Consider the following 27,846-nt stretch of genomic DNA (forward strand, 5'->3'; position numbering starts at 1 on the left):
ACATAATGAAACCACCATAAAACCCCTAAATGATGGAACTTCTAGGGTATTGAGCACATCAAGGTGATGGGAGGGTAGCAGAGGACAGAAGCTCCTGGTGAAACCATGCAACTCAGACTTGAGACTTGAACCCACATGCTGGGACTCGAACCCAGTCAAAATCTGGATGGGGACTTGAACCCACAGTCTTTTGATTGAGATCACACACCTGCTCTCAGGACTTAATGAAGCACAGGTTCTTGATATCTCATTGCTGAAAGAATTCAGTGAGAGGGACTTCCCTGGTAGTCTAGTGGTTAAGAATCTGCCTTCCAATGCAGGGGACGTGGGTTGGATCCCTGGCTGGGGAATTGAGATCCCATATGCTGCAGGGCAGCTAAGCTTCAACTAGAGGAGCCTGCACACCGCAGTGAAGACCCAGGACAGCCAGAAGAAAAAACTCCGTGAAACAAAGTGACAGGTAAGTAGTGGGTTTATTTAGAGAGAAAGACACCCCACAGACTGAATATGGACCATCTCAGAAGCTGAGAGGTGCTGAAATGTGGGGGTGGTTAGTTTTTATGGTCTGGGTAATTTCATAGGCTAATGAGTGGGAGGATTATCCCAACTATTTGGGGGAAGGGGCGGGGATTTCCAGGAATTGAGCTGCCACCCTCTTCTTGGCTTTGTAGGGTTGCCCTCAGGACCGTCTTGGCACTGTGGGTGTGTCATTTAGCTAATGTATTACAATGCGTGTGTTATAAGGCTCAAGGTCTACCAGAAGTCCAACCTTCCACCTTCTCAGACCTAGTTGATTCTAACCAGTTTTTGTCATGTCCTATGGCTATGTCATGGAAAATAGATGGGGAGACAGTGGAAACAGTGTCAGACTTAATTTTGGGGGGCTCCAAAATCACTGCAGATGGTGATTGTAGCTATGAAATTAACAGATGCTTACTCCTTGGAAGGAAAGTTATGACCAACCTAGATAGCATATTAAAAAGCAGAGACATCACTTTGCCAACAAAGGTCCATCTGGTCAAGGTTATGGTTTTTCCAGTGGTCATGTATGGATGTGAGAGTTGGACTGTGAGGAAAGCTGAGTGCCGAAAAATTGATGCTTTTGAACTATGGTGTTGGAGAAGACTCTTGAGAGTCCCTCGGACTGCAAGGAGGTCCAACCAGTCCATCTTAAAGGAGATCAGTCCTGGGTGTTCACTGGAAGGACTGATGCTGAAGCTGAAACTCCAATACTTTGGCCACCTCATGTGAAGAGTTGACTCATTGGAAAAGACCCTGATGCTGGGAAAGATTGAAGGCAGGAGGAGAAGGGGATGACAGAGGATGAAATGACTGGATGGCATCACCGACTCGATGGGCATGAGTTTGAGTAAACTCCGGGAGTTTGTGATGGACAGGGAGGCCTGGCATGCTGAGATTCATGGGGTCACAGAGAGTTGGACATGACTGAGTGACTGAGCTGAACTGAACTGACTGATGGCTATGTCATCCTTTTAAAGGTTGTGCCTGCCCCCTTCCCTCCTGTTTCACTGGGACTCTTCCCGACCTTGCACCTTGGACCTCTTCATCTGGCTCTTCATCATATCCTTTTAATAACCAGTAAATGTAAGTAGTGTCTTCCTAAGTTCTGTGACCAATTCTAGCAAAGTATTCAACCTAAGGAGGGCGTCACAGTGGTCCTTGATCTATATCCAATGGGTCAGTAGTACGAATGACTGGAGACTTGCAGTCAGCATCTAAAAACAGGGCCAGTCATGTGGGAGTGAGCCCTTTAACTTGTGGATGTGTGTGTTAAGTCGCTTCAGTCGTGACTGACTCTTTGTGACCGTATGGACTGTTGCCTGCCAAGATCCTCTGTCCATAGGATTCTCCAGCAAGAATATTGGAGTGGGTTGTCATGCCCTCCTCCAGGGGATCTTCCCGACCCAGGGATCAAACCCACACTTCTTATGTCTCCTGCATTGGCAGGAGGGTTCTTTTTCACTAGAGCCACCTGGGAAGCCCTAACATGTGGAACCTGATGCTAATTCCAAGTGGATAGTGTTAGAGTTGAAACTGTTGACTCCCAGTTAGTGTCAGAGAGTTAGAAAAGACATAAAAATATATACAGTCAAGAAGAAATAAGCCTCTCCTGAGACTTCCTTGGTGGTCCAGTTGTTAAGATTCCATACTTCCACTGCAGGGGGCATGGGTTCAACCTCTGGTTGGGAACCTTAAGATCCCACATGTTGCCTAGTGTGGCCAAAAAGGAAAAAAGCCTCTCCTGCCCTCTCACCTAGACCTCATACCTGTAACATTCTGTCATTGATAATGAGCAGTATGCTAAGTTACTGTAAGCAGCCCTTTTAAATCTCTGTCAATGCCCTTTACCCTCCTTTTGGTGGCTCAGATGGTAAAGAATCTGCCTGCAATGTGGGAGACCTGGGTTTGATCCCTGGGTTGGGAAGATCCCCTGGAGAAGGGAAAGGCTACCCACTCCAGTATTCTTGGGTTTCCCTTATGGCTCAGCTGGTAAAGAATCTGCCTACAATATGGGAGACCCTGGTTCGGTTCCTGGGTCAGGAAGATCTGCTGGAGAAAGGATAGGCTACCCACTCCAGTATTCTTGGGCTTCCCTTGTGGCTTAGCTAGTAAAGAATCTTCCTGCAATGAGGGAGACCGGGGTTTGATCCTTGGGTTGGGAAGATCCCCTGGAGAAGGGAAAGGCTACCCACTCCAGTATTCTGGCCTGGAGAATTCCATGGACTGTATAGTCCATGGGGTCACAAAAAGTCAGACACAACTGAGCAACTTTCACTTCACTAACCTACTGTCCTTTTGTGCAACAATAGTCATTTTCTTTACAAGTGTTGAAATCCCATTATGTGCCAGGCTCTATGATAGGGTAGGGCCTAGGCAACAATGGTGAATAAAATCAGATGAGTCCTTCCTCTGATGAACCTAGTGGTAGACTCAGACACCCATCAAAGAATCTCACATACAGGTAGATTTACAATTACGGTAAATGCTGTGAGAGGTACAAGATGCTATGATTGTTCTCATTAGAAACAGCATGAGATGCTTTCCTAAGGAAGCTGAAATCTGAAGAACTGTAGGAGGATTACTAAGTGAAGATGTGGGAGTGGGTAAACTTAGACCTTACTTATTATAAAGTCTTCTGAGACTGAGCATTCTTTATCTCCACCCTCCTAGTTCTGCACCCTCCTCCTCTAGATATTTCCCCCCACAATTTGGCTTCTATGAAGAGCCACTCCGAATACACTCAGAGCAGCATCAGGAGAAAACATTTCATAAAGTTTTTTTGTTTTTTCAAAAAATGAGATCAGAGTATATATTAGATGCTCAATACAGTAAGGTGTCTACCTTCTCATAATTGAGTACTGCCATTCTAATCAGTTTCCTCGTCACTTTCCACACTGATCCCAATTGCGTGCACCTGCTCTCATACGGCCAGAGCCCAGAGATTGTGAAAATAATAGAGCTCTGAGCCAAGACTGAAGGACGATAATGTGAGCAACGTGCTTTGCTGACTGGAGTCTGGGAGGCCTTCCCAGAGATCTGAAAGGGTTTTGAAGGATGGGGGGAGGAAGGAAGACTCTAGGAGGAGGAGATACAGCATCCACAGTGGCACAGAGGACCCGGAAGAACATCACCTATTTGCAGGACAGTGGGTAGTTTGGAATTCTCTTAAATAAAGTCAGGAAAGCAGCATAGTAAAATATTGTAATTTATTCAGCATTTTAGAAATCAAAAGAACTAACCATTTAGTGAACTCTAAAAGTCCCATAAATAGAGCTTGTCATCTTATAAAATCTTCTCTAAAGGTATTGCTACTACATGTATTAATCTGAATTTCTGCAGTTGTCCTAGGTTCCAGAAACTTAGTTTAATCCCTCAGAATCTGTTTATTTTCCTGGCATATCTTAAGTTCTTTTCCATTTTGTTTTATTGGCTTCCAAGTGTTACCTTTCTCTTTTCTTGCTTACTGTTTAGGATCTTGTCAAATGATTTTCCACATCTTCCCAGACTATGATGTAGTTGACTGAGAATTTGTTTTGGCACAGCTCTTTTTCAGTTTCCCTTTATTTTCTGCAATGGAAGCTTCTACCTACAAGGACATATGGCAAGACCTAGAGGAAAAAATGATAAGAAAATAATTTCAGCCTAATGAGAGACCAGCCACGGAAAGTTCTTCCATAAAGTACATATCCAGAGGGGAAGACAAATATTTCAGGAATATGTTTGATTAAACAAGTGTACTGTTCTTTATTACCAGTTCATCAGACACATAGTTTTGTATGCATTCCTCCTCGATGGATAAAGGCAAACTTTTTCCTTCTTAAAATTGAGAATGTTACAGAATGTTCCCATCATGTATGGGAAAAAAAGAACAACTGCCATTTATTAGCACACATGTTTTGCTAGGCTCTGTTGTAGGCTAGTTTGAATGGTGTCTTGTTTAGTCAGCTACCAGTGTGCTTAAATAGGGAGATGGTCAGTGAGTTTCAGCATGGTGATAACTACAGAGTACATACAACCCACGGCCTTGGTTCTTTAGAGGACAGTTCAGTGGTCATTTAGTTCATTAACAGCCATGTCGGATTAGAGCCCATGTCCTTGATTTTCAATCCAACGCTCTTTCTACAACAGAGTGAGATTCTCAGGACATTTATCTTCATGTCCCTTTTCTCTTCTTTCTCTCTCTTCCCCTGTTTCTTTTTTAAAAGTGTGATATTCTCTGTTCTCTAAAAAATGGGATGTTTGAAATCATCCTTCAACAACCTAATTCAACATTTATCTAAGGACCATCTTCTGCACACTAGTCATCATGTTGGGCATTTGGTTGGATACAGTAAGATAAGCTATACAAAGATAACTAAAATAGAAAACAGCGTACACAAGGGTTTTGTAAACAGGTTGTACAGGATTTCAGAGGTCGGTGTGAGCATCGTGTCTTGGGACTTGGGCTTTTAAGAGGTGAAAAAGATTTTCAGAAAGGAGATAAGGGCTGAGGGTAAGGAAAACAATTCTAGGTAATGTGAAGAGTAATAAGGATACAAAGGAAGGGAAAATGTTGGGGAGGTGTCAAGTAGAATCATAAAATTAACAAAGTGTTTCTATTAGAGGATGAGACAGGATGAGATGGTTGAATGGCATCATCGACTCGATGGACATGAGTTTGAGCAAGCTCTGGGAGTTGGTGATGGACAGGGAAGCCTGGAGTGCTGCAGTCTATGGGGTCGCAAAGAGTCGGACACGACTGAGCGACTGAACAACAACGAAAACATTAGAGAACGGGGAAACAGGGTGCGCTATTTGACGTGCAACTGCGCAAAGGACTGGAGTAGCTGAGATACAGGGAGGGTGGAAGGCCCGGGCAGATGTCGTGGAGGCTGTAGACAGGTCACCTGGAAGGGGACTTTAAACGGGCAGAAGTCAGCAACCATGTTAACCAAGGTGGCTGCTAAGAGGAAGCGGGTTGAGTGGCTCAGGAGCCCGTCCACGGAGACGCTTACTAGCACACTCCTGCCTCCAGGGGGAGCTCAAGGTTTCCATCCTTCGTTCCAAAGTTAAAGGAACTGGTGTCAATCTAGAACAAAATAGATATTTTAGAGAAAAGAGTCATTCTGTGGGAGATTCTGTCAGAGGAATGAAGTCATTGTAAAGGAAAGTTGGCTGAGAGAATATTTTCCCCCATCGGTCGTCTCTGGCGACTCTTAGCTTTGGTTAGTTCTTGTAATGTTCTTATCTTGCTACCTCTTCTTTGCCTGTGATGAGTGTCTGGTCCCAGACGCTTGTAAGTCAGAAGGGCAAAAACTCCTGGGGGAGTCCACATTGTCCTGCCCAGCTGCTGAGCCAGAGGCCTGATAGGATCTGGGGCCAGCATGAGCTGGTCGTAAAGAGTGGGCAATGGGCCCAAGGGTCCTTTGTGTATGTGTTTGGTGAGATGCGTGTATAGCCACATGCATGATGCAGCACATGAATGAGGCAAGGTTCTGGCCAGACTGCTTCCACCCAACTGTATGTAATTAATATCTGGTTGTGGTCACACAGGGGAGTAGGATTTCGCAGGTAGGATTTCATAGATGGGATTCTTGTTGAGAGGGAATTTGGCTCAAAGCTTCAGAGGGTGATTATCAGTAGGCAGAGATGTGTGTGTGCTCTCCCAGTCTTGTCCGACTCTGCGATTCTATGGACTGTAGCCCGCCAGGTTCCTCTGCCCAAGGAATTTTCCAGACAAGAATACTGGAGTGGGTTACCATTTCCTCCTCCAGGAGATCTTCCCATCCCAGGATTGAACCCAAGCCTCCCGTGTCTCCTGCATGGACAGGTGAATTCTTTTCCACTGAGCCCCCTGGGAAGCCCAGGCTGAGATGGGGAACTATTATTTCTGAGAGCAGTGAAGGCTGAGACTACAAAAATACCCAGCTGCACACTGGTGCAAATTCATCCCTCGTGGTGGCAGCAGGATCCAGCCTGGGCTCGCGTTCACTTCTGGGACTAGAATATTTTCATCGGCAGAAGCCTGGAATTTGAAGAAATACAAAGCCAAATGTGAGGCATATACCATCTCTAAAATCAAGTCTGTCTTCTTGGACAGAGTTGGCCCTCACCTAATTTACATGTGAGGAGCTGGAAATGCTGAAGCAATGGCATGAGTCTAGGACCCTGGAAAGGTATTTAATCTCCAGGAATGAAGGAGACCCGTGAATGAGCTAGGGGAGACAGATGCCAGTGTTGAGAATTCGTAGTTTTGCTACTAATCGTTCACAGTGGTATTTAGGTGCAAGTCTCTGGGAGGGCAGGCTGTCTGCACAGGTGTTGGACTTACCCTAGACTGTGAGTATCAGAATGTCACAACTTTAACCTTATTGTTTCTGCATACCTTCAGAGAACAGTTTTGCTTTTGCTTTTTTACTCCCTTTTATGTTTCAGTTACAGGAACTGTATTATTATTCTAACACACGATCTGACATTTTAACATGAAAACCTATGGGTCCTAATCCAAATGATCTCTTATTCTATCATTTATGTGCTTCTGACTTTTCTTATTTAGTAATATTTCTATCTCATTATAGAATTTATAAATGACTAATGCAGAATATTAAAAAAATACAATCTAGAACAAATATTAGCCATAATTCAACCACTTAAAGAGAAGCACTGTCCTCTGTAATGACAAGTATGGGGACAGTATCTAAAAAAGAGTGGACACGTGTTTCTGTATAACTGACTCACTTTGCTGAACGGCTGAAACTAACACAACACTGTAAATCGGTAGCCAGTCCGCTTTGGATGCTTGCTGCTTTGGGTCTTTGCTGCTGCACGTGGCCTTTCTCTAGTTGTGGCCAGCGGGGGCCACTCTTTGTTGCAGTGCATGGGCCTCTCATTGCAGTGGCTTCTCTGGGGCACAGGGCTTCAGTAGCTGGGGCACACGGGTTCAGTAGTGCGGGCTCCCAGGCTCTAGAGTGTGGACTCAATCGTGGTGCACGGGCTTAGATGGTCCGTGGCAAGTGGAATCTTCGCGTACCAGGGATGGAACCCCTGTCACCTGCACTGGTAGGCGGATTCTTATCCACTGTACTACCAGGGAAGTCCCTACATTTTGTTTTGTGTTTTTTTCACTTAGTAAGCCATTTGTGAAGCTATTCAACACTGATAAACAATCTACATCATTATTTTTTCTTTATATGTATTTTTTATTACACAAGTTCTATCTGCGCACCGGGTGAGCTTAGAAAACAGAGAAAAATTATACCAAAGGAAATAAGTCATCTAGAATCCTATCATCCAGAGATTAATTGCTTGTGATATTTTAGTCTATATCTTGGCAGTTTGTTTTTTTAAAGTTCCATAAGTAATAAGTAAATGCATTCTTGCTGTAATATTTCAAATAACATATATATATGTTAGTCTTTTTTTATTAATAAAAAAGTGGTTTTTTTTTATTTTTTGGAGTAAAATATAATAGGTTCATGTATATATGTTTTAATTAAATACAGGAAAGTATAAAAGAAGGCATCAGTTCAGTTCAGTTCAGTTGCTCAGTCATGTCCGACTCTTAGCGACCCTATGAACCGCAGCATGCCAGGCCTCCCTGTCCGTCACCAACTCCCGGAGTTTACCCAAACTCATGTCCATTGAGTCGGTGATGCCATCCAACCATCTCATCCTCTGTCATCCCCTTCTCCTCCTGCCTTCAATCTTTCCCAGCATCAGGGTCTTTTCCAATGAGTCAGCTCTTTGCATCAGGTGGCCCAAGTATTGGAGTTTCAGCTTCAGCATCAATCCTTCCAATGAACAGCCAGGACTGATCTCCTTGAGGATGGACAGGTTGGATCTCCTTGCAGTCCAAGGGACTCTCAACAGTCTTCTCCAACACCACAGTTCAAAAACATCAATTCTTCAGCACTCAGCTTTCTTTATAGTCCAACTCTCACATCCATACATGACCACTGGAAAAACCATAGCCTTGACTAGACGGACCTTTGTTGGCAAAGTAATGTCTCTGCTTTTTAATAAGCTGTCAAGGTTGGTCATAACTTTCCTTCCAAGGAGTAAGCATCTTTTAATTTCATGACTGCAGTCACCATCTGCAGTGATTTTGGAGCCCAAAAAATAAAGTCAGCCACTGTAAATCACACCAAAACCCATCATCCAAAGGCAAGCAAGCATTATTAAAAATTTAGTAATCATTCCAGACAATTTTCTTTGCCATTACTGACAACTTTGCTTAAGTTGGTTCTCTTAATTTTCAGAGCCTCCCTAAGGGGCAGATATTGTTACCATCCTGAATTTACAGATGAGGAACTAAGGCTTAGGTGAGTGATATGATGTGCCCTAGCTGTTGCTGCCAGTAAGCGGCAGAGCTCAGAGCTCTGAGTGCAGGTCGGCCTTGGATTCGGCCCGCTAAATATCACTGCCTCTCAGATTTGTGTACCTGAGCTCATTTGACATAGGCTGTTTGGAAACTTTTATAATTTGACAGTATGATGTAGAGATCTTTTCATGTCAATGAATTATAGAATATTTCCTTACCATGTTTTATAAGTTTACATTATTACCTTGTATGCTATCCTAACATTTACTCAATCAGTCTCTTAGATTTAGATTATTTCATATTTGCTCTTCCTATTATAATTAAGATTGTAATATAAATCATGGTACATTGCTAGTTCTGCTGAATTATTTCCTAAGAATAAATTCCTAAAGGTAGAAGTGCTAGTCAAAGAGAATACATATTTTAAGGTTTTTGATGTGCGCTGAAAAATTGTCCCATGAAAGGTCTTAGTCATTTATACAAGGACAACCAGTGCATGGGCTGCCTTGGTGGCTAAGTGGTAAAGAATCCATCTGCCAATGCAGGAGACAAGGATTCAATCCCCGATACGGGAAGATCCCACATGCCCAGGAGCAACTAAGCTCATGTACCACAGCTACTGAACCTGTGCCCGAGAGTCCATGAGCTGCGACTGCTGAAGCCCGTGAGCTTCGACTGCTGAAGCCTGCCTGCCGAGAGCCCCGTTCTGCAACAAGAGGAGCCGCCCCAGTGAGAATCGCATGCACTGCAACTAGAGAGTAGCCGCCAAACGCCACAACCAGAGAAAAGCCAGAGCAGCAATGAAGACCCAGCACAGCCAAAAATAAATAAATCAGATAAATAAAATAAAAAAGAATGAATAACGTAAGAGAGTGCCCACTGCCCACACCCTTCAGATAAGTGAGTATTGGCATTTCTTTTTTATTTTTTGGATTCTTACTTAGTTTGAATGCAAACTGCCTATTTGTGTTTCTTCTTTTGTGAATCCGCTGTTCGTATTTGTATTCTGTTTTTTCTGTTAGAAAGTTTGCTTATTTCTTCATCAGAACATAAGATCTCTGGGACTTCCCTGGCAGTCCAGTGGTCCTGTGCTTCCACTGTAGGGGGCAAAGAGTTCGATTGCTGGTCCCGAAACTAAGACCCCAAAAGCCAAGTGATGCTGCCAAAAAAAAGAATACAAAATCTTCTTTTTGCAATGAAGATTCCAATCCTTCAGGTATCATATTGTTGCAAATTTATTTTTCCAAAGTTCTTACCATTTATAATTTTGCCCTTTAAAAGACATTAAGTATGTTGGCATATTAATGTTTGTTTCACTTTGTTTTTTAATTTTTTATTGACGTATAGTTGATTTACCATGTTATATTAGTTTCAGATTAGAGCAAAGTGATTCAGTTCTATATACGTGTATACATGTATTTATGGGCTTCCGAGGTGGTGCAGTAGTGAAGAATCCACCGACCATTGCAGGAGATGCCAGAGACACAGATTCGTTTCTGGGTCAGGAAGATCCCTGGAGGAGGGCATGGCAACCCACTCCGGTGTTCTTGCCTGGAGAATCCCACGACAGAGGAAGCTGGTGGGCTACAGGCCATGTGATCGCAAGAGTGGGAAATGACTGACCACACACACAATGCGCGCGCACGCGCACACACACACACACACACATATTCTTTTTCAGATTCTTTTCCATTATATGTTATTACAAGACATTGAATATAGTTCCCTGTGCTATACAGCAGACTTTGTTGTTTGTCTGCCTTGTATATAGTAGTATATACCTGTTAATCCCAAGCTCCTAATTTATCCCTCCCGGCCCCCGTTCTGTTCTCCTCTGGTAACCATCAATTTGTTTTCTAAGTCTGAAATGTTTCACATTTAGTATTCTTCAATGATACTTTCATAATTCAGTTTTTCCACTTTATGGATAATTCCACTGTAAAAGTCTCAGATTTCTGCTTGATATTCTGGAAAAATATGCATCCAATTTGATCATAAATCAATTGACTCCACATTTGAGGGATGGAGTCAATTATTGTTGTTTGTTTTAAATTAATGGATTATTTTTTGAGCCCTTTCAGTTTGCAGAAGAATATTGCAGAACGTAGAGAGTTCCCATATACCACCCCACTCCCATCCTGGCCTGAGGCCCCCCTACCTATTATTAACATCTTGCATAATTGTGGCGCATTTGTTACAATTGATAAGTCAATGTTGATACATTATTATTAACAAAAGTCCACAATTTTACATAAGGGTTCACTCTTTGTGCTGTACATTCTTTGAGTTTTGATAAATGACATATCAAATGACATACATCTACAATTACAGTCTCATGCAATAGCTTCACTGACCTAAACATTCCCTCTACTCCACCCACATTTTCATCCTTTATTTCCCCCTAACTCCTGGTAACTGCTGATTTGTTTTTTTTACTGTCTGCATAGTTTTGCCTTTTCCAGAATATCATAAAGTTGGACTCGTGCCCCTGCAGCCATTTGAGATTGTCTTCTTTCATTTAGTAACACATGTTTAGGTTTCCTCCAACTCTTTCTGCAGACTGATAACTCATTTCTTTTTTTCCTCAGTCTATGGGATTTTCCAGGCAAGAATATTGGAGTGGGTTACCATTTCCTCCTCCAGGGGATCTTCCCAACCCAGGGATCAAACTGCAGTCTCTTGCATCTCCGGCACTGCAGGTGGATTCTTTACTGTTAGAGCCATTGAGGTATCCCCATTTCTTTGTGCTGCCAAATAATATCTCACTGTATGGCTGTACCACAGTTAATTTATGGATCCACCTGTTGATGGGCATCTTGGTTGCTTCCAAGTTTTGGCAATTATAAATAAAGCATCTATAAATATTTCTGTGCAGGTTTTTGTGTAGACCAATTTTCAACTCATTTGAGTAAATATCAGGGAGTGTGAGTGCTGGTAAGAGTATGTTTCATTTTGTAAGATTTATCTTATTTTGATTGTAGTGTTTATGGTTAATTTTTTTTGTATTTCATTAAATAGCACAACACTGTTACAATTAATTTCTTGATAGAAATTGTCTTTGAGTTTGTAGAAGATGAAACCTCAACCACCACCACAGACTGATGGGAAATCTGGAGACACCAAGTTTATAAACACATTTCTCTTTCCTCTTCTGTTCTTGTCTTCTAAAAAACATGACCAATAAGGTCATGGGTAACCAATTAACCTGGTTTGCTGAGATGTGGGACGTTTAGTGATATAACTGCCTTGTGACTGGTAACAGCAATGTGGTTCTAGATATTATAAAATACAGTGAAAATTGGATTCTGGGAATTCAGCTTTTGCTTTGGAAATTCTGTCAGTCAGGCAGTTGTAAGATATTGGCAGTTGTTTGTGTCATGGTTCTGTGATTTCATTGTATTTATGTTTTGGTCTTAAATTTACTGGCGATGTGGGCCTTGTATGAAGGAGTACTCTGATGGGCTTTAATTAACTGCCTGGATCTTTGGATAATAATGGAAACTTATTTTTCTCTACAAATTAATTCTCTAGGTTGCCAATTCATCCTGATTTGCCTGGAACTTTCCTAGTTTTAGCACTGAAAGTCCTGCGTTCCTGGAAACCCCTCAGTCTTAGGTAAATGAGAAGGGTCTTGGGTCACTTTCTTTTGGGTAGTTTACTTGACTCTCTGCCTGTAGGATTTTGACCAAGGGAGTGACATACTCCCAGTACATTTAAGGGAAATTTTTCTAGTGTGGCATTTAGGACTGGAATGAAGTGAGGTTAGAATCAGGAAGCCCACCTTCAACCAAGGCAGCAAAAGCCCGAACCCCTTTAGAAATGGAAAGGAAGGGGGAGAGACTTAGAGGATATTCTCTAGAACACTAGCTTTTCTTCTTGTTGTTTAGTTGTTAAGTTGTGTCTGACTCTTTGCACCCCCATGGACTGCGGCACGCGAAGATCACAGCCTTGTCGTGGTGAACGGCTTTGCGTATCTCCGTGAAGCTTCGAGCCGTGCTGAGCAGGGCCACGTAAGACCTTGGACAGGTCACAGTGGAGCGTTCTGACAAGATGTGGTCCACTGGAGGACAGAATGGCAAATCACTCCACTATTCTTGCCATGAGAACCCATGAATAAGAACAGTACAAAAAGGTGTTTTTTAATGTGGGGTAACTGCTTTTCTGAAGTTCATTAATAACCTCTTTACCACAATTGCAGCAGTCTCTTTTGAAATTCTCCGTAGTTTCAGTTCTCTAATTCATTTCGCATTATTTAAAACCCCTTTTGAATCCTCCCCCGCCCCCTGCCTCCCTTGACCTAGCATCCTTCAACATCCTCACTTACTGAGGCTTTTTTTTTTTAAATCCTGGTCACAGTGCTTCTTTCTCCTCCCTCCTGTCTATATCCTGGATTCACGCATCCCAGGCAAACAGCGCCCAGGCGGAAGATCAACCCAACACCCCAAGCTCCCAGTGTCATGCCTTCCCAACACCAGTGCCCTTTGCCATCAGCTTTCTTCAGGTACTTTGGTTCTCCGCCAGGATTTTGACATCACCCACATGGCGCCAACCCTTACGCTACGTCAAGTCTTAGACTTCTCTGACCATCTCTTCCACTCCAGCTTCATTCCTCAGCTTTTACGATTATCTCATTAAGATCTGCAATGCCTTCGTTCTATTTCTTTTAAATCTGTCAGTCTGGGCTTCCCTGGTGGCTCAGTGGTGAAGAGTCCGCTTGCCAAAGTAGGGGACATGGGTCTAATCCCCTGGTCCGGGGAGATCCCACATGCCACAGGGCAGTTGAGCCCGGGGGCTACCACTCCAACTACTGAGCCCGTGTGCCCTCGAACCTGTGCTCTGCAACAAGAGAAGTCACTGCAGTGAGAAGCTCGTGCACCGCAGCTAAAGGGTAGCCCCTGCTCGCCCCAGTCAGAGAGGACCCTGCACAGCAGTGAGGACCCAGCCACAGCCAAAAATAAATAAATAAAATAGTAAATTAAAAAAATGTTGGTTAAACAAACAAAAAAAAAATCCATCAGCCTTCTGGTTTCAAGACCCTCTCTAAGCCCAACAATCCAGAGAGGTTAAATGGCCATGCCTTTATAGAGATATGAGCAATTGGTAAATTTAACCTTTCTTGTAGTGTCTAGGAAAAGTTTTCAGGCGTTTGCTGCGTCTGAAGGGCGTCGTTTTGAAAACCATCATTGTACTGAAGACCTTAGAGATATTGATTAATTAATGGAGAGTTTTGGTTGAGAGAGGACCAACTATACTAGCTTTAACAGCACTTTCTTTTCCATGAATTATTTAGAGTAAAAGAAAACAAAGAAGAGAAAGTAGCGATCCAGCAGCCTAAAATTTCTAAAGAATTCTTGGGAAATGACCTATGCTGTTGTTGGCAAAAATGGCTTCCTTTCCTGGAAAAGAGAGGAAGAAGGGAGTCGGTCATCAGAATTACTTGCGTTAGATGCAATGGAAAGATGCTTTGGGCGTGGCCGCTGTATTCGTTTCCTGCAGCTACTATCACAAACTGCCACATGCGGGTGGTCCAAAACAATCACCCAGAGAGTAGACGGTTCTCTCACTGTTCCGGTGACCAGAAGTCTGAATTCAGTCTCACTGTGTTGAAATCAGTTTCAGCAGGGCTGCTTTCCCTGTGGGAGAATCAGTTCTGTGCCTTTTCCTGCTTCCGATGACTTTCAGCAATCCTGAGCACGGGCTGTGGCCCTCTAATATTCAAGGCCAGTAGCTTCAAATCTCTCTATTTTCACATCACCTTCTCTGAGTGTCAAATACCCACCTGCTGCTCTTTATAAAGACAGTTGTGATGAATTTATGACTTACTCTGAGAACTGATAATGTTTTAGCCCCATAGCTCAGAAAGCTAAGAATCTGCCTGCAATGCAGGAGACCCAGGTTTGATCCCTGGGTTGGGAAGATCCCCTGGAGAAGGAAATGGCAACCCACTCCAGTATCCTTGCCTGGAGAATCCCATGGACAGAGGAGCCTGGAGGGCTACAGTCGGACATAGCTGAGCGACTTTCACTTCACTGATAATTCAGGATGATCTCCTCATCTCAAGATCCTTAACTTATTCACACCTGCAAAGAGCCTTTTTCCAAATAAGGCAACATTTTTCAGGTTCCAGGGATATCTTGGGGGTAGCCATTATCTATCCTGTTTGAGCAGCATCATTGGGCAGGATGGAGTTTCCCAGAATCAGTAGGAAGAAGAGAGATGGGGTGAATCTTCCAAGGGCACCAACCCTAAAGTCAGTTCCATTTCCTGCAAATAACCACAATAGGTGAGGTCAATATATTGGATCAGGGACAAGGAAAAGACAACAACCATTAGGGAACTAAGGCACAAGTTTCAGACTTCCTGTCATCTAGAGCTTGAGCATTCTGCCTGTGGACTGTGGGTTGCAAAATTTTAAAGTTGCTGAATACTCAACTGAGAATGTGCCTGAGACGGCAGAACTCAGAAGTGGAGACCACAACTGTGGTCCAAGACAAGAGCCAGAGGCATAAGTGGATCAGAGGTCACTGGTGGAAGCTATAGGGAGAAGTTCCAACAGAAAGGTTCCTGATCTTGTCAACAGCCACGAGTGAAGTGGAGAGCATTCAAAAGATTAAGGACTTTGGGGACTTCCCTGGTGGTCCAGTGGTTAAGACTCTGCGCTTCCACTGCAAGGAGCACAGGTTTGATCGCTGATGGGGGAACTAATGTCCTCCATGCCTTGAAGTGCAGTCAAAAAAAAAAGAAAAAAGGAAGGAAGGAAAGAAAGAAAAGACAGGGACATTGGTGGCACAGAGAATCTTCAGCTTTAACAGCCCGTCTACTGATTCAATGCTAGTTATTGATTATATTCTACAGCTTCCCAGGTGGCACAGTGGTAAAGAATCTGCCTGCCAGTGCAGGAGATGCAAGAGACATGGGTTTGATCCCTGGGTTGGGAAGATCCCCTGGAGTAGGAAATGGTAACCCACTCTAGTATTCGGAGCCTGGTGGGCTACAGTCTATGGGGTTGTAAAGAGTCGGACACGCCTGAGTGACTAAATACACACACACACATTGATTATATTCTACAAATTAAGCTTTTTAATAACCTTGTTTTAAGTGGCTTAGCAAGGGGTTGAACCAGACCTGCCTATCTTTTCCTGTACTATTCTTAGCAGTGTAGGAGGGGGAGTAAGCTGATAGGGGTGATAATCTTTAATATGTGACTAGTGAGTAGATAATTTTATGGAAAGAGTGTGCCAAATACAGCTGTTGTGGGTGTACACAATTCTGAAGGCTGTGTCTGCATCTGACTAATTTGGGGGATTTATAAGGATGGTATATTTTTCATGGGCTATCCATGGTGACACTATGGTAAAGAATGCACCTGCCAACGCAGGAGATGTGGGTTTGATCTCTGCATCAGGAAGATCCCCTGGAAGAGGAAATGGTAACCTACTCCAATATTCTTGCCTGTGAAATCCCATGGATGGAGGAGCCTGGCAGATTACATTCATGGGGTCCAAAGAGTCACAACTTAGCGACTGAGCATGCATATTTTTCTCGGAGAGGACAGAGTCTTTTGGAAGGTTCAAGTAGTTGAGTGTGAAAGGTTCAGTGTGGGTGGGGACAGTTGCTTCAGCCACCTCTCCCCACCAAAAGCACCCAGAGTGGAAGCCCAAGCTCTTAATTCAAAGGTCTTCAGAGATGACTGAGCTGGAATTCCCCAGCCACAAACAGGAGAAGCCTCAAGTGGTGGGTAAGGGCGAAACTCTGTGGGTGACACTGAGGTTTTCGCCCAGGTCTCACCCCTGCACTGGGCACTTCCCCCAGAGAGAGGCCCTGCTTCAAGAGTGAGGGCTGTGGGCTGCTTATTGCTGCCTTCAAAAGGGCTCAGATATTTTCTGAGTAAGATGGAGAAAGCTTTGACTACTAAGTGAAGCAGAAAGGGGGCTGTGCTAGGACAGTGATGGGCCCCCTGTTGGGACATTCCAACCATGAAATTGAGAAGAGGGGAGCTAAAGCCGCCAGGAGGGTAGAGGAGGAAGACACAGGAGACTCAGCTCTGGGACAGTTTATGAACTTTGTCTAACATTTGGTGGTGTTGTCACTGAGTCGTGTCCTATTCTTTTTGACCCCATTGACTGTAGCCCGCCAGGCTCCTCTGTCCTTGGGATTTCCCAGGCAAGAATGCTGGAGTGGGTTGCCATTTCCTCCTCCAAGAGATCTTCCTGACCCAGGGATTGAATCTGTGTCTCCTGCATTGGCAGGTAGATTCTTTACCACTGAGCCACCTAGGAAGCCTTCCTATCTGTTTAGAGCTTGATTATTCTGCCTGTAGGTAGTAAGTTGCAAAATTTCGACGTTGCTGAACACTCCATCAGAGTGCGCTTTAGAGTGCAGAACCAGAAGTGGAGCCCATTGAGCTGAGCTCCCTGTGCTGTAAAATATACAGCAGCTTCTCACTACCTGCCTGTTTTACACGTGGTAGTGGATATATGTCAGTGCCACTCTCTCAGTTCATCCCACCCTTCCAGGGGGGGAGAGTATTTTCAAGATTGATGTGAGAATTCTTAATAAAAATGGCACAGTATTTTACAGATCAGATATGTAAAGGGCCAAGGATATGATTGGTATTCACTACATGCAAACCTCTCTTCCCTAATATTAACTAACAAATCCTTTAAAAAAAAAATTGTTTATTTAGTTGTACCAGGTCTTAGTTGCATCACATGGGATCTAGTTCTCTGAAAAGGGATCAAACCCAGGCCCCCTGCAATTTGAGTTTGGACTCTTAGCCAGTGGATCACCAGGGAAGTCCCTATAAATACTTAAAAAAAAAAAACAACCAAGAAAGTAATTCATATCACTTTGAAAAAAAGTATATAGAGGGCCTGGTATGTAACAGAAACTCAACAAATTCTTGTCAAATAAATGGGTATTTCGAAACAGGATCACGAACTAGACAAGGTGCAGGTGATCACTTTCATGCTTTGCAAGTGGGATTGAGATGCTTTCTTGCCCCCAAACACCTCCTCTCTCACTTGACTTGAAATTCTCATTATTAAGACCATGACATAGGATTGTACTTCCAATAAGAAAGTCATTAGCCGTGAGTGGTTATCAAGCACTGAAGTGTGTCTAGGGCAACTGTGGAAATAAATATTTAATTTCACTTAATTTTAACTTAAATTTATATAGCCAAATGAGGTTAGTGGCTACTGGATTGGACAAAAAGGTTATGGAACAGTTTCATTATCCCAGAAAGTTCTATTGAACAGCACTGGTATGAAGCAAGGGCAGGCAATTTTTTTTCTCTGAAAGGCCAGATAGTAAATGTTTTAGATTCTGTGGGACATATGATCACTGATACAACTACTCAGCTCTGCTATCATAATGTGAAAGTAGCCGCAGATAACATGTAAGTGGATGAGCATGACTGTGGCCCAGTAAAACCTGATGGACATTGAAAAAACAGATCATGACACAGAGACCCTCATTCATTCCATCAACAAACCTACTACACACCAGTCGTGGTGTTACAAAGACTAGGTCACATGTTCTTGTCCTGAGAGGGTTCATAGTTTATAGAAGAAACCAACCATGAAAGTGCAATGGTTATGATGCTGTGTGTTAATTGCATTGATGAACAAAAGTAAGGCTATTTCTTCCCAGAAATCTACAGCTAATATGCCTAAATGTTATTCATAAATGAGTCTTCTAACGCTCTTCCACTAGAATATTGGTAAAAATTGTGTTGTTCAAATTCAGACACTTTAGGTTTAGGCTTTATGCTTTTTCTTTTCCTGGAGTTCTCTTCTCGCCTGGAAAACTTTTTTATCCTTCAGCATGCAACTTAAACCTCCAACATGAAGTCTGCTAACACTTCCAAATTCTTATCATCTTTTCACATTCAGCAATACTCCTTGGGTTCTTTATTCCGGCTAGTCTGTAAAATCTTGGAGAAAAGTTTAGAAATTGTGTATATCTGAGTCCCATTCAGATTTATTAAATTAGGTATGAAATAAACATTTGTAGTTTTAAAAAATTCACAGATGGTTCTAATGCTGGACTGAGACTCTCTGATCATAGCCCTTACTGTAGCATAACAAAGTAGAATATGAATTACTAGGGTAGAAAGGCTGTACTGCTTGCGTTTTATTTCTCCAGCTTGAAGCATGTTGTAAGCATTCAGTAAAAGTTGGTTGAATATATAGAACAAATTAGTTAACAGAGAGAGCTGGAATGTATATGATGTGGAGAAATGAGTTTGTTTTTTTTTAAAGGTTGGTGGGAATGGACCTTTATTCATTTCTTCTTTTAAATTTTTTATTTTTAATTGGAAGATAATTGTTTTACAAAATTGTGTTTGTTGGTTTCTGCCATACATCAACCCGAATCAGCTATAGGTATACATATGTCCCCTCCCTCTTGAAAGGACTCTTTCTCGAAGGGCAGGACAGGGGTGGTGCAGATGGGTGGCATTGAATGAGGTATGAGCCCAGAAGTGGAAGTCTAGCGTGAATAGAGCCTCAAGGGCTCTAGAAGAAAGACGTGTGTCAAAGACCAGCGCAGCTTGGTCTACATTCCTTTGATATGAGGTTGCCTCACAGGAGGAATTGGATGACCTTGAATAACCTTCTGCTCAGGACTGGGAGACAGACATTGATTCAGGTACCCTTCCGGGAAGTAAAAGAGGCTGAGGAGAAGTGGTTTAAAATCAAGCAAAGACCCAACTGAAAAATGTTCATGGAACAACATGGCAATTAAAGTGGATGGCTGCCACTTGTGAGTGCTTACTATGTGCCAGCCTTTACACTTCATAAACATGACTTAATTGCAAACCATGACTGTCACCCTTGATAAAGAAATGCCACCTTGGAAAGTATAAGTAACTTGTTCAAGGTTGTACAGCCGTAAGTGCCGGTAAATAGATTTGGACCCAGGTTTGGATGCTTTGTGCATTCCGCCACACAGACCCGTCCCTCAAATCCATCCTTTACGTAGCCTCGGGCCTATGTGATTCCCTAAAATCATGGCAAATTTTACCGTGTCTGCAAAGCTTGAAACAATTCCTCAGCTCTCCAACGCCTTGCAGAATGTGTTAGAAAATAAGAGTATCTGACAGAACAAAGTAGAGAGGAATTGAGTGGGGTGGGGTTGACATTGATTTCCAAAAGCAGCAAGTTAACTTGACATGTTCTTTGAGAAAGTAGAGAACATGGAGTAGAAAGAACAGAGCAACATTAAATCTGGACCTGAATTGTTTATGGGGGGAAAAAACCTCCAGACTCACTTCTGTACCTACCAAAGCTTTACTTTGAACTTCTCACGATTACACAAGAACCTGTGAGATCTGCTGGATACTAACTTTTTGACAAACAGAATGGTAAGATTGTGCTATGCTAAGTCATTCAGTCGTGTCTGACTCTGCGAACCCATGGACTGCAGCCCACCAGGCTCCTCTGTCCATGGGCTCCTCCAGGCAAGGATACTGGAGTGGGTTGCCATGCCCTTCTCCTGGGGATCTTCCCGACCCAGGAAATGAACTGGGGTCTCCCGCATTGCTTCCTTTGTCTCCTGCATTGGGCTTCCCTTGTAGCTCAGTTGGTAAAGAATCTGCCTGCAGTACAGGAGACCCAGGTTTGATCCCTGGGTTGGGAAGATCCCCTGGAGAAGGAAATGGCAGCCCAGTCCGGTATCCTTGCCTGAAAAATCTCATGGACAGAGGAGCCTGGTGGGCTGCAGTCCATGGGGTCGCAAAGAGCCGGGCATGACTGAGCAACTAACAGCTACTTACTTACTCCTGCATTGCAGGTGGATTGTTTACCAGCGGAGCTATCAGGGAAGCCCGTGGTAAGATTAGAAATGTACATTTCTAATTCTCACCAGGGTGAGCTGTTTTTACTCATAACATTTCTGACACTAAATTTATGGGTTTTTTCCCTCATACCAACCAATTCTCTGGACACCAGCTGGGTGTCGCATGATTCATCCTATCCTGACACTAGCTTATTTGGAGTTAGTGATAGACCCACAGGTTTCAGAGCTCAATCTCACAAGACTGCCCTTACTTCAGACACCAGTCACAAACATCGGGTCACCTGTACTCCTGATGGACCAGCGATAAGCTGGGGCTTCCCACTACCCTCTCATCAAGCTCAATAATTTGCTAAAATGGCTCACAGAACTTGGGAAATCACTTTCCTTATGTTTGCTGATTTATCATAAAGCATACAAATAAACAGCCTGATGAAAGGGTACATAGGGCAAAAGTGAAAGAGGTGCAGAAGTGTCCCCAGGGCAGGAGCTTCCATCCCCATGGAACTGGAGTGGGCCACTGTCTCAGCACCCTGATGTGCTCACCAGCTTGGGAGATGTCCACACCGCATTGCTTAGGAGTTTGTGTGTGTGTGTGTGTGTGTGTGTGTGTGTGTGTTCAGTCATTCAGTCGTGTCCAACTCTTTGTGACCCCATGGACTATAGCCCACCAGGCTCCTCTGTCCATGGGATTCTCCAGGCAAGAAAACTGGAGTGGGTTGCCATTACCTCCTCCAGGCGATCTTCCCAACCCAGGGATCAAACTTGCATCTTCTGTGACTCCTGCATCAGCAGGCCGATTCTTCATCACTGAGCCACCTGGGAGGCCCAGAAGATTTTAGGAACGTTTCATTATGTAGGCGTGATTGATGAAACCACTGGCCATTGGTGACTGAACTCAGTCTTAAGCCCTTCTCCCCTGCCTGGACGTTTGGGGTTTGGGGCTGAAAGTTCCAAGTGTCTAATCAAGTCTTGGCCTTTCTGGCCACCTCTCTCCTGAAGCTTTCTGCAGGTCCCGTCACCAGTCATTTCACTAGCATATAAAAGATGCTCATTTCTCTAAGGAGCTGTGTTCCAAGAAGTGGGGACAAAGATTGAATACCTTTTAAAAAGAATAGTTGGGACTTCCCTGGTGGTATTTGCCGTGCAGGGGACATGGGTTTGATCCATGGTTGGGGAACAAAGATCCCACGTGTCCCGGGGCAACTAAGCCTGAGCGCCACAATTACTGAGGCGGTGCACTCTGGAACTGGTATGCCACAACTAGAGAGTCCATTCGCCACAAGGAAAGATCTCACATGATGCGACTAAGAGACCCCATGCAACAAATAAATATCTTGTTAAATAAATAAATAGAAGTGTTTTTAAAAGAGTTACTAGCATTGTTATTATACCACAAGGAATACCACTGCAGAAAAAGAATGCTGCTTTCTGTTCTCTGGTGATGTTAAATATGAGGGAATCATCCTGAAATCTGAGACAGAAAGTTCATGGAAATCACTGCAATCATAGTACAGGTTTAAGTGCCTGAATTTATTAAATGTTGAAATAGTTTATGGTCAACATCGCATCACATCACAAGATGCTCGTGCTGTGGAAAAAGGGTAATTTAGGAGGCTTTGCACCTTTCTGCAGTTTAGTCTTCACTTGAAGTTTGTACTTCCTCCCTTGCTTTTTATATTACGTGGACTTGTCTCATGATGGCACCATTGTGACATGTGTACAGGCTGGCCACACCCTGCTCAACTGTTGTGTTTAAAGCCTTCTCTCCTGGTGGACTGGACTAACGCTTATCTGATTGCCCCTGACTTTAGAACGGCAGGTGACTAGTGAGGCTTCTCCCCCAGAGGATTCTGGCCTGTTGTTGCCCCATTAATTTGAGCCACCTATATTCAGTGACAGTAGGTAACTCCCACATGCGTACATACACATTTGTGAGCAGCTTTGTATGGTTCAAACTCACGTTTGACAGTCACCTCAGCCACTGTTTCTGGGTTACTGTTGTTTCGGAGACATACCACCTCACTGCTAAACTACTTGTGTTGTCCTTTTGTTTTACTCGGTTCTTCTCGGGGCAGGGTGGGGGGGCTTCTGTTCTATTGTTTTATTTCTTAATGCATATGATGTGATTTGCCTAAGACGATTGAAAAAAAGTTTAGTTTTACATCTGAATGGCTTGTAAATAACATGATTTAGGTTCACATTTATTAAATGAGTGAATTTATTAAAGAGAAGAGTGAGTTCTTGTGAGTTTGTATGAAATCCATTTTCTTGTCCCTTAGACTCACATAGGTTTCCCTGGTGGCTCAGTGGTAAAGAAAACGCTTGCCAAGGCAGGAGACTCAGGTTCCATCCCCGGTTTGAGAGGATCCCCTGGAGAAGGAATGGATACCCACTTAGCGGCTAGACAACGGCAACAACAGTAGACTCACACAACATGTGAATATCTCAACAAAAGCATTTCTGTGCTCAGCAATTAGCAGCAAGTTCATATCCTTTGCTAAATTCTTATTGAGGACTTCCGTGGGACAGATAGCCTTGGGGAAGTGCTTACAGGACTTGACAAGACGCTGCATGCCTAGTTAGGACGAGAACAAGAGTTTATCACTCTTCTGTTTCAAATCCTTGAAAGACTTCTTCAGGTCTAAGGCTGAAGGAGCCCGGAAGGGGAAGAGGAGGCTTTTAGAAATCACACCTGGCTGTCCTCTGATCCTGTATTTTGACCTCTTCACTCTGGATCATGTTCCATATTACCTATTCCTCATTTTTACTCTCGGATTTGAATTAATCTTGGATTCACACCACACCCCCCACCCCAGGTCCCGGGCCATCGCTTTCAAATCCTCTTAGTTCTATTTCCTGTACATTATAAGAAAGTTTCACCCCACCATAACCAGACCCAGCCTCTGGAACTGTGGTCCCAGAATGACATCCCTGATCCCACTTGCCTGGGAGAGTTCCGATATGCTCCAAAGCCTTGAGATTGAAATTCCTTAGTTTAGCACACAAGCCCATTTTAGCTCTGACACCTGCTCTTCCTTTCAGCTTTGTCGCTGGCATTCCTTCAGCTTGTATGTTACGTTTCGGTTGTATTGAATTTCTTGAGCAGTTTCTGGAGCAAGTGATTTAATTTCCCATCTCAGCGTTTGCGTGTGGCTTGTTTCCTTCTCATAAATAGCTCGTGTCTCACCCCAGCTTCCTAACTATTTCTTTCTCTTAACCTCAAATTAGTTTCTGGGGTCCAATCTCCCAAAAAGTCCCTGTCTGATTTTAGGTGTTTTTCCTCTAAGCCATAGCATTTATCAAATTGCTTTACTTACCTGTCTCCCACCTGCTCCTAGATTTTGAAAGAGATTACTATGTCTTATTAGGTTGTTATAAGCACTCATGAAGTGACTATTGAATAAATCAATGGGTGAATAAATGAATAAATGGATTTACTAATACATCTACTTTTCAAAATCTTCTAGGAGGTAGATGTAAGTATGAATTGTAAACAAACAATAATACTACACTTCAATATGGAAGGTGAGAAATTGAGAGGTCATCAATTAAAAAAATCATGTCAAAAAAAAATCATGTCTATTCCTTTTTTCCTAGACATGAGCAAGGGTCTAATAAGTGCCCACTGCTGAATCAAGATAAATTCAAATGTTATCAAAAACAATAGTCAGTTCAGTCAAATATGATTCAGCAGTGAGTTAACAATTATTGAGTATTTACTGCATGCAAACCACAGCTTCATCTATAAGAATGCCACGATTCAGTGAGGAAGAATATATAGAAATAACCCTGAGACAAGGCAGACTATGATAATCATATTAGTGTTTCAAATAACATTCTACAGGATTCTCATGGAAAACAAGTTTAATTCTGATCAGAATTAATTAAGTCAGCAACTTACAAGATGTGCACAGACTGAAAATCAGGGCAACCTGCTGTTTAATGTTGGACAGAATAAGTAGTGAATGGAGTAATGTCTACTTCGGTTATTTTGCTCTTTGATGGCCTTAAACTCTGGGTGATAAGAAAGCAAGTGAGTAGAAGAAGGAAGTGTGGCAGGACCCAGTGGGGAGGAAGGAGAAGTCCTTCTTCCTTACGAAAGAAGGAAGAGAAGCAGAACCATAGGCAGGAGAAAAAGGGGGTAAAGATTGTTTTGATTATGGGTGTAGCATTTTCTTGAAGCTCTTTCATTCCAAGAATAGGAAAGTGAAGGGTAAAGAGCCAACCATGGAACCCAAGGGAGGCCCAACATCAAAATAAGGAGAAAACAAAGAGAACAGAAGCAGGAATACCTTGTTCTCAGGGGAATTCTGCTCTGGTGCCATAGATTATAAAACGCTGATACCAGGAACATTTTAGTGATGATACACATAAGAGGGCAGAGGAAGCATGGTTGTAGACAGAAATCTAAGGGGAAAAGTTTGTTATCATGGTCGCTGTCTATTAATGTACACTGGAATATGCACTTTCCACCTCTTTGGAAGATTGACGTGGCTCTGTGACTTTCTTTGGTCAATAAAATGTGAGTGGAAGTGACAAACATGTACAGTGAGTGAGAAGGACTTTTTCAGCCACTGAGACTTTGATTGTAAGTGTAAACTCACTTATTTTACTAACATAAGTACCCAGAGATGAAAAGGTTGCTAACATTTTTGCAAAGAGAGAGAGAGATCTGTGGTACTCCAAGTCAAAGGAGCACTGTCAGAGATGTAAATACTACAATGAAAGCTAAAATAGACTTTCTGGGAATTGTAAAAGACTTATAATACTCTTTGGGTTTTCTAGTACTGTATCTCTATGTCTCTCTCTCTGTAATATTCTTCTTCATACACAGCGTCCACTCCTACAGTTCCAACTACTGCCTCAGAGTGAATGACTTTTACAGACTCTGTGTGTCTGGTCCTGACAACCATATTCCCATTTCTAACTGCCTACAAAGATGTGCTCACCTTAGAGGGTTTTCAGTAAAACTATTCAGACACCAGTTCAGTTCAGTCGCTCAGTCGTGTCTGACTCTACAGCCCCGTGGACTGCAGCACCCCAGCCTCCCTGTCCATCACCAACTCCCAGAGTTTATTCAAACTCATGTCCACTGAGTCGGTGATGCCATCCAACCATCTCATCCTCTGTTGTCCCCTTCTCCTCCCACCTTCAATCTTTCCCAGCATCAGGATCTTTTCAATTCTTCACATCAGGTGGCCAAAGTATTGGAGTTTCAGCTTCAGCATCAGTCCTTCAAGTGAATATTCAGGACTGATTTCCTTTAAGATGGACTGGTTGGATCTCCTTGCAGTCCAAGGGACTCTCAAGAATCTTCTGCAACACCACAGTTCAAAAGCATCAATTCTTCAGCACTCAGCTTTCTTTCATTCAGACATGTTCATGTCTAAAAATGAAACTATAAAACTCCCCAGAACACCAACCCTACCCTAGGGAAATACCTTTCCACTCTTGGGGGCAACCCTGGATTGCTTTGTCTTCTGTTCTTCTTTATTTCATTTCTTCCTCAAAATGTCTCCCAGATTTCAAAATGTGCTCAGCTCTCGCCTCACGTATTCTGATCCAAACTTACTTGACTAACACCTGTCCAGTGTCACCATCTAACCTCCCCCCGCCAATATATTCTCTTACCAATCCATCCCACCCACTGCTCCCAACCGCTCTTCCCTCCGCGGGGATCCTCTCCTACCCGTCAGTCTTGTGTCCTCCATAACATGCCCATCCATCTTCCCCAGCTCTTGGTTCAGGTCTGCATGTTCATTGTGCCATAAACCACTCCACTCATTCCTACCTCCCTACTTAACTAATGATTTTCCCTCTAACTCACAAGTGTGCTCAGGTGTATCTTCCCAATCAAAAACCCCACCCATCTGTAAGAGTCATCTCAAATTCCTTTTAATTTCTCCCTTAAGGCTTACCCAACAAATGCCACCCAAACAGTTCTCTCTCTCTTTTTTTAGCCACATAGCACTTAGTGACAGAGTTCTAAGTTCTAAATCATATAGAATCCAATTTCATGGTTGAGGTTCAGAGACTTGGCCAAAGCTACAACTAATTAATAACAGGACTAGATCGCATCTCCTGGCCTTAGTTTTCTTTCCACTAGACCTTACTGCCTTTTCTTTACCAATTGATGTATTTTAGAGTTTAGTTCTATCCAATCTTTTACATTGATGTGTATAAATCACATATCCATGATTAGATTACAAGTAGTTTAGGAATGTTGAGCTCAATCTATATTAGGTGACAGGCCCTTATTTTTAGGTTTCTGAGCCCGAGTTTCAGAGTAAGTTTGAATTATGGAGCTAAGCCATTAAATCAATAAGTTTTGGAACAATTGGGAATCAACCATGAATACAAACAGAACACGGGAGAAAAAGTAAGACAATAATTTAAGGTCGGGACCTTAGAAGACTAGAGTCGGGAGACTTTAGGGTGATGCCAAAGTACAAACTTGTTGATTGAATTACAGATAATCAGAGAGTTATAGGTTCCTTGGGCTTCCCAGGTGGTGCTAGTGGTAAAGAACCCACCTGCCAATGCAGGAAACATGAGATGCAGGTTCAATTCCTGGGTCAGGAAGATTCCCCTGGAGAAGGGGATAGCAACCCACTCCAGTATTATTGCCTGGAGAATCCCCGGGGACAGAGGAGCCTGGCGGGCTACAGTCCGTAGGGTTGCAGAGAGTCAGACATGACTGAAGTGACTTAGCATAGCAAGGTTTCCTTACTCAACGCCTAGGAAAGAGGGAATAAAGGGAAGGAAGGAAAAGAGACTCTCATCAGAGAGTCAATCTCAAATTTCAAATCTCCTGTCCAGCTAGAGAAGGTGACCCTAAAAGAGGACACCAGTCATGGGAAAGCCTGATTTAGAAAAATTAAGGCATCATGACATACAACAGTATATTGGTTTCAAGAATACAACATAACGATCCTGTCTTTGTGTGTATTGCAAAGTGATCGCATATTTGGTGATTTGCCATAAGAATAGCCAGCCAGGTAGTGGTAAAACTGGGCTCAAAATTAAGTCCTGACTCTAAAGTCAGCACTCTTTCCACTGAACTGGGCAGCTTCTCTCCGCTACATGAAAGGACAGGCCTCAGAGCTCTGTGAGGTCTGTCAAGCACATGATTTCATGAATGTATTAAATAGCCACACAGTTCAGTCCTCAGTTGTGTCTGACTCTTTGAGACGCCATGGACTGCAGCACACCAGGCCTCCCTG

The 27,846-nt window shown here is 43.1% G+C and overlaps 1 long non-coding RNA gene across 1 annotated transcript; it reads left to right on the forward strand.

The window, feature by feature from the left end:
• Nucleotides 1-351: 351 nt before the first annotated feature.
• LOC122430824 lies at nt 352-9,519 on the forward strand. Its single transcript, XR_006266384.1, has 4 exons — nt 352-460; nt 1,500-1,605; nt 8,760-8,822; nt 9,367-9,519. It is a non-coding gene; the product is annotated as an uncharacterized LOC122430824 (long non-coding RNA).
• The last annotated feature ends 18,327 nt before the right edge of the window (nt 9,520-27,846 follow it).

The sequence above is a fragment of the Cervus canadensis genome, chromosome 29 (assembly GCF_019320065.1).
Source record: "Cervus canadensis isolate Bull #8, Minnesota chromosome 29, ASM1932006v1, whole genome shotgun sequence".
Taxonomy (NCBI): Eukaryota; Metazoa; Chordata; class Mammalia; order Artiodactyla; family Cervidae; genus Cervus; species Cervus canadensis.